Genomic DNA, 8,681 nt, shown 5'->3' with positions numbered 1-8,681 from the left:
GGAGACGCGAGAGGAAGGAGGTGTCGGTGGTGCGGCTCGAGAGAGAAAGGAGAGTGAAGTGCTCGGTGAAGAAGAGGAAAAGAAGAGGGGAGAAAGGAACCGTCACCTGCGGTTTTGGGGAGAAACGGGCGTGGAGAGGAAACGGGGAAGAGAAAAATAAGGAAAATAAAAAGAAAATGAAAAGGAAAATAAAACATTTCCTCGTTAAATTAGGGTAGCCTAAACAGTCTTTCCCGAGCCCCGTTTTTATCCCCGTTAACTCGTCCATACAAGCTCCGAAAAATTCCCGAAAAAATTCTAAAAATTCTGAAAAATTTCCTTATTAATATTCGCCTATTTCCGGTATTTTACACCAATGCTCATTGGTTTAAGTCTAACCAATTAGAATAAATCTAATCAATTGATCAAATCTGAACCAATAGAACAAATCTGGTCATTTAATCATATTTTATTCATGTCCAATTAATTAACCCAAATTAATTCGGGTTTGGATCAAATTAGTTTGATTAAATCAACTAATGATTTAATTTAAACCCGGTCTAATTGGACCAAAATTGGTCTCTATTTAAACGATTAAATTTAAAATTTAATCGATGGTATAAAAAGTTTAATCAATTGAAGAAAAAAGAGCTTTAATCGATTAAATCTAGATTCAATTGATTAAATCAAAATCTTTAATCGATTAAAGTTTACATTTTTTTTATTTGATTTTCTAAAATCAAACTTTTTCTCATGGACATTGGGCTGCGTCATTTCACGTTTTCTTCACCGATTTCTCCATCGCATGCTGCCCACGTCCGCACGCCCCGCATGCTGCGCACGTCGCGCCGAATTAGGTCGCCGACCACATAGGTCGATCTCTGGTCTACTTGGATGATCGCCGGTCCTCTTTGGCACTAGACGCCGGTCAACTTTAGGCCCGATAATTTCACCAGTGTCTGTTCTGCCTATCCCAGCCACCAGCGAATCGCCGCCCAACCGAGACTCCATTGTAGGCCACGAAATGTCGTTGTCGGCATATCCTTGAGGCCCGAGCCCTGCTCCGATGGAAATCGCTACATTGTCGCGATTTTTCAAACTTGGCACAGTGCGCTATCGAGCAGCAACACTAACATCGACAGTGACCCTTACCAGCGATCTTGTCACCAGTGAGCGACGTTGTATGTTACGACACATTAGTCGTGCAAAATAGTGACGAGAAATGGCAAAGCGATACAGAAAATATCCGAACAACGGTTTCATAATTCGTCTTAAGCATTTAGAAATAACACCGCTCTGATACCATTGTTGATAATTCTAAATGCATGAATTAAAACAAATTAATATGGTAAAGAGTTACAGCGATCTTCCACAGATCTGCAATCGACGACAGCAAAACTCACTATCGGAAGAACGATCATAAGATCGGAAAGCTCTCCGTAATTCTATGAATCAAATCCCATCGCCTCAGATGTTCTCTTTCTCTCTTTCTTATCTTTTTTCTTATGCTGCTCAATGATCCTTAGACACACCTCTTTATAAAGTGAAATAATCCAAGGATATGATGAATTTTTCCATTAAAAATAATGGGAACGTGAACATATTCCCACACTCCCATTTTCCCTATTTCCTACACCCTTGCAGGGATATGTAACTAAGTTCGACACTCCATGCATGTTAAAGTGTTAGCTAAAGTGCTAAACATTATCCTCAAGACTTGTCTCTTCCTGTTTGTCCTCTACATGATTACGTTTACGGCACATTTTCTCATACCAGTAAGATTTTCTGAACCCCTTAATTGACTAATTGCTGCAGATGCACTGTTAAGTTTCCTAGTCAGTCTGCAATGGCAACGCTTATAGGGAAGTGTAAAACTGCAAAAAAGCCTTTAGTAGTGGCGGGATGTGTTGGTAGTCGAGATTTGAAGGACCTCGAAGGCATTAGCGTAATTGGAGTACAACAAATAGATCGTGTTGTTGAAGTCGTAGAGGAGATTTTGAAGGGCCATGAAGTCCTAAGGTATTTCTTGGAGGTTGTGCATTATTTATATAATCATATTAGAGTTAGTTTCAGAAAACAAAGCTGTTTAGCTATTTTTCACTGGATTTTAGTATTTTTATGATTCCAGGTGTGTGTTTTTGCTGTAGAGTTGATGATCTCTTAGATCTCTACTCGGAAGGATTCTTGTCTAACTCTTCTGTGTTTCTGCAGGTAAGGAAAAACAGGTTAATTGAAATTCTTCCTATAAATGTTGGTTGTTTAGGTGCTTGTACTTATTGCAAGACAAAGCATGCTCGTGGCCATCTAGGGAGCTATACAGTTGAAAGCCTTGTAAGTTAGCTGAACTAAGGTGTAGTTATAGAATTATTCTGTTCAGATATAAGACATATGTTGATGCAGGTAGATCGTGTAAAAAATGTTATTTCTGAAGGAGTCAAGGAGATCTGGTTGAGCAGTGAAGACACTGGTGCATATGGTTAGTGATTTTTTGGTGAACTATTTTAGTTAAAAATGTCATGGCCTGGGGTTATCCTACCATGCTCAAGGAGTACCTCTTTAGGTGACAATTGAATCAAATGTATACTATATATATGTCCGGAACTGTGTATGAACTCAAGGAAACGAAAGCCAAATAAGTTTCCTATCAAAGATCTACATATATTTTCATCTTACAAACAGGAACATCTTAAAAAGGAATGCATACTATATAAAAGAGCATCTATCAGTAAAATTGGTACATATAAGAAAATAAAACACTGAACAAAAAGTAAAACAAGAAAATGCAAATTAAACAAAAAATTGGTTTCTAACATGTTCGAGTATCTTTGAGTAACTCTATATATGCTAATTGGAACTAGTGAAGGCCTGGAATACCTACGCTTGCCTATAAAATTTGGAGGGCAAGGTAAATACAGAGTAAGAACATATTACAAATTGGGTAAGAGGATATATGTACTCGAACATAATCTTATTTAAGAACGAACCAACATGTGGTTCTCCTCCTAACTTTTTAGTTTTTTTTAAGCACATAATTAACTTTCAATCTGTCACATTTAGCACATTTTATCATGACTACGAATCACTGAAATCATCTGACACAGGGGTCAAAGCCCTCTAGGTGGTAGATAGCAATATAGTGAACCACACAATATTGACCATACACGATGGCACAATGCAACGTACCATGAAGCCCATTGGTGGTCAGCAGCCATGATTATATTTTTCCGCTTGGAGTATTTACTTTTTAGCATTTATTTTCACCATTTAAATAGCCTCTTGTTGTAGCCATTCTTTCACTTTAAGCTTTCACACAATATTTATTCAACTTTTGGTTTTAAATATAATTTAGCTATGTTACTTTTAAGTAATGATTAATTTGAGGGGCTAATATATGGTGCTATCTGTAAACAAACATTTAAAAATGGAAGAGAATTAATATTGAACAGGGAAGGGAAGACAATTTAAACGACAAGTGACTGGAGCATCATGTTATAACTTGAAACTTTCTCCCCTTAGATGTGACCTCGCAAGATGTCTCACATTGTGGTAAAAAATGAATATGTTCATTCTCAATGTTTCCGTATTAATCCATCTCAAGACCAACATGGAGGAAGTAAATCACGGACGACTACTAGTTTTTGAAATAATGACTAGCACATAAGGGAGGTATTTACCTCGGCTTTGTCGAGATTCGAATTTCAGACCTCATTATGACAACACCTCATACACTAGCCACTAGACCATCCGAAGAGACTTTCACAAGATGTCTCACATGATTGATAAGCAAGAGAAAAATAAACATTCATTTCACTAAATAATTTAACCCATGATTCAATTTGATTTTGAACTTGTTTAACATCATTTTAATTCCCTTTTATAAAATAATGTTATCACTATATAATATTTAATACATTTAATTCATGCGCAAGGGATCTTCTATCCCAATTCTCATAAGATCTTCTTTACTCTTGCTCAAAAGTTCTAATAGTGTATGTATATTTGAACTTTTGAGATAATTATAGGTCCGATAAGGTAATTCTGATTGGTCAATAAAAATACATTTCAATGGAATTTCTTTTTTGTTTTTCCTTAGATTAGTTAATCTATCTTGAAAAGTAAAAATCCATAGAATAAACCTGTTTTTATTTTCTTTTAATTTAAAATTAATGTCCTTTTCTTCCCCATGTAGAAAAGGAATAAATAAATCAATCAAATTACGAGAAGCTCCATAAAGTGCTTCCTTAGGAGTTAAACTTCCATTTATCCATATTTCTAGAAAGAGTATCTCTTCTTTTTCCTTCTCATTCCCATAAGAATGAATACTAAATTCATCGAGTTGTTCTAAAGAATCAAAACGGCCAGTTATCAATGGAATCCCTTGTTGGCTCTCTGTGAAATACTCGTTTGGCCGAGGACTTCCAAACACATTATAAGCTAAACCCGTACTGACGAATAACCAACCCGCAATGAATAGGGAAGGTATAGTAATGCTATGAATGACCCAATATCGAATACTGGTGATAATATCAGCAAAAGAACGTTCTCCCATGCTTCCGGACATTCTGAGCTCCATAAGTTTTTGTACATTTAAAAAAAGGGAGGTCAATTCTTTGAAAGATGAGATCAGTAAATGGAAATGGAAAACTACTGATATTGCATCTTTGTGAGATCGTCAATTTTGTACCAAAGGTCTATTTAAAGTATACCGAATTAGTATAGCTATCCTTCCTCTGGCATGCTGTCTAGATCAGTACCAAAATACTACACAATTCTTTTCTTCTTTTTTTGTTCCTTATTTATGCATAACTCCACGTTATTCAATATATGAATAGAAAGTTACTCAAATTCCTTCTAAGATTTTCATTATTGGATTCATAATAGAAAATGAACAAACATCTTGAAAAAATGTGAATCAATAGCTTTTTGTTTCTAATAATTCACGAAAGATATTATTAAATTATATTTACTCTTTACACAATTGAATTAATTTAATTTATACGTATAATATAATGGATCTTAAATCCATTAACAATTCTTTTTGTTGATTATAAAATTTTTTGTTTGAATCTTTTTTTTCAAACACATTAAAAAAAATCTATGAACATATAATAAAATTTAAATTAAAAAATGGAAATATACACATTTATATATATATGCTCATATATATGATATATATAATATGGATCATAGTAATTACGCATATAAGTTTACCCATATAAAAAGATGCCGCAAGATTAGCCAAGAGTCCTCGAGGTTAGTTGCTCTGTATGGAAGAGTTTCTACATAATCACACAAGTATAACTTAATAGAAAAATCCAAATATGGTTAATATAAGATAGGAATATTAAACCTCAAACTCCATGTATTCCCTAGATTATATTAGTGGATCCAAACTTGGTTCATCATCCTCAATACATCACAATTATTAAAGTAAATGGTTGTACCACTCCTTAAATCCCCAATTTATTAAAGTTAAGTTCACTAACATCACTATCTAAATCGTAAAAATATTAGTTAGACACAGAAAGTGTTACCTAACAACTCTCTTTGATAAATAAGCTTAGCAGGTGTTTTGATGACGTGAAAAGCTCAAACCAATTTAACCTAAATAAGGTATTAGTCCATAATTGATGATCATTCCACAACACAAAGCATGAAGTTGCTCACTGAATCCTTAAATCGATAGTAATCAGTTGTTTTTTGATCCAGGGAAAGCCCCAAAGTAGGGAATGAAGGAAGGGGAGGTGGAAGTGTATTTAATAGTGTCACCAAGTCGGCAATTACTAATGGTTGCATGTGGGAGGGGTTGCCGCCGGGAAGAGAAAGGGAATGAGGCAATGCCGGAAGTCGGTCAACATTGCTGCAACATGCCTAAGGGTTGGACAGTGTCGCCTAGGGGCGTGCAAAGGTTAGGTGGTGCTCCATGTGCGTGTTCAAGAGGTGATTGTGTCTCAGGCACATGGAGGTACTGGCAAGGGACTTCATGCAAGTGCAACAATAGGCGCCTTCAAGTGAGGGCAACAACATGCGACTACACACAAGGGCAATGTGAGTGAGATAGAGCCATAACCGGGAGGGAAGGAGGCGAAAGCTTTGAGAATACATGGCTCGGGAATGACCACGTTGGGGAGTGGAGGGGAAAAAGATTTTATATACTCCATACAAAATTAACTTTCCCACTAACCCAAGTAACACAATTAAATTGGCTTAGCTCAAGTGTAAACTTGGATCAATCTTAATTTACTCATAAATCCAAATCGAGTTCAGTTTGCATCCACATGATTGTAATCTCCATGCCTATGTGATTGACTCACCCAAAACTTAATTATACCATAGATCCCCAGTTTCCAGTTTATGACTTATTGCCTGCAACTTATGGGTCTGTTGACAATGTTAGGCAATGAATCGTGAGTACACTGTAAGTGAGTTCAGAACAGTGGTTGACACCCTCAAAGAGCTTGTTCCTGGGATGCATATTGCTACTGATATAATATGTGGTTTTCCTGGTACTTTTTTAGTTTATTTTATTACTTTTACCAATTAATGTGGATTTTTTATGGTTCTTGATATATAATTCTCTTTCTTGTCTTATTTCTTTGTGTGATTTTGTTAGAATTGATGAATAATCAGTGGTGTCTTACTATCATGATATAGATACTTTTTGAATATTTTTCTTAGTAATTATTTATCATGTCCTGAGATGTCTCCGGATTGCTGCTGAACATGTCTTGCACATTTTAGGTGAAACAGATGAAGACTTTGAACAAACTATCAATCTTATAAAAGATTACCAGTTTGCACAAGTTCACATATCCCAATTTTATCCAAGGCCAGGGATGTTCTGACATAGTTTTAGTCACTGGCAATTTGTTTGTAATTCATTGTATATTTTGTCAGCTTTATCTGCTGAGCGAGTTACATAAATGGGCAAGAAAGCATCATGCCTAGGTAGACTGCTTTGCTTAAACTTTGCCTTTTTCTTACAACCCGACCTAGTTTAAATTTTAAGTTTTTAAACTGAATGTTTTTGGTAAAATTATTTCTATTAAAATAAGTTATTTAAGTCTAAGATGCTTTGCTCATTATGGTTGGAATTGTGGCAAAGTTGAGACTATTCAACTATTGTGGATTTTTGGTACATTTGATTGTTGCCATGCCATGAATGAGCTCTTTCTTGCACAGAATTCTTTAGGTAAGACCTTGTGCTGGATATTGAATAATGTGGTGGACACGCTAACACTTGCAACACCCTCACATAATATTATTGGCAAATAGAGATAATTAAAATAATAGTAATAACAATATAATATGTATCTCAAAATATTATAAAAGTAGAAAGCTAAGAAAGTATACCACAAATATTTCTCATGAATTAATAATGCTAATAGTAAATATATGATACAAGCAAGTTTGTATTTCACTTAGTGGGGTTAGTTATATGGATCCTCCAATTTTATTGGACTCTATCCTCTCCTATATCATCATCATCTATATTTAAATGAATTTTATTGTTACTAATTAAGTTTTGGGTCTTTCTTATTTAATGTGTGTATTTGTTATAATCCTATATCGGGTAACTGGAGCATTTATTGGATGTCTAAGTATGCACCCATACTATCTTAAACACGTCTAAATTTTTGTTCATTCTCGTATGCCGGTCAACTTATGTAAAAATGTTTACCTTAACATTCTCATGTCTGCGACTCTTATCTTTTATTTGTGTACTCAGCTTTATAATCCAACATTCAACTCTATATAACATAACAGGTCTAACTGTTGTTTTATTAAGCTTTAGAGGTACTTTATGATCACAAATAACACTTTACACCATCCACTATTTCAATCATCTTACTTGTATCCTATGTAAACATCTCTATCAATCCCTTTATCCCTTTAAAAAATGATCCTAAATATTTAAAACTTTGCAGGTAACTCATCATCGCTTAACTTAACATTTGCCTTACTACTTCTAATACTACTAAATTTAAATTTTATATATTCTTTCTTTATTTTACTAAATTTAAAACCTTTTATTTCTAGGGTTTTCGGTCAAAATTTGAGCTTAATATTTACTACTTTATGTGTCTTATCCACCAAAATAATATCATCTGCAAATAATATGAACCATGGTAACATGTCTTAGATGCCTAGTGAGTTCATCTATGAATAGTATAAAAAGGTAGAGACTTTGAGCTCATCCTTGATGTAACTCAATTTCTATAGGAAACGCTTTAGTTAATCCGTCTAATGTTTCACTCTTGTCATGATATCCTCTTAATCCGTCTGTTGTTTTGCTTTTTTTTTCTGCACATTTTTTTCCTTTTTTTTACTTGGTTTTTTTTTCTGCTTTTGTTTTTTTCTAACATAAACGGAAGAGAAAAAAAAGTAGAGAAAGAGAAAAAAAATACAAAAGAAAAATAAAACGAACAAATAATAACTTTGTCTTGCTATGATTAATATTATCGAAGTTGCTACCATTGATAAAATCGAAATTGCTACCGTCGATAAAAAAGAGTTGTTGATGAAAGGAGAAAAAAAGTTATTATTGCCGAAGTTGCCGAGGTTGCCGTACTGTAGACGATGATATCAAACCTCGATGTAAAAATTCCTGTAACTACTGTAACAAAAATTCAAAAGAGGAAAATTGAGAGGAAGAGAAGATGACTCTGATATCATATTAAAATCAATAGGTAGAGGCCAGA

This window comes from Zingiber officinale, chromosome 5A (genome assembly GCF_018446385.1).
Source record: "Zingiber officinale cultivar Zhangliang chromosome 5A, Zo_v1.1, whole genome shotgun sequence".
NCBI lineage: Eukaryota > Viridiplantae > Streptophyta > Magnoliopsida > Zingiberales > Zingiberaceae > Zingiber > Zingiber officinale.
Note: the sequence above shows the minus strand (reverse complement) of the source record.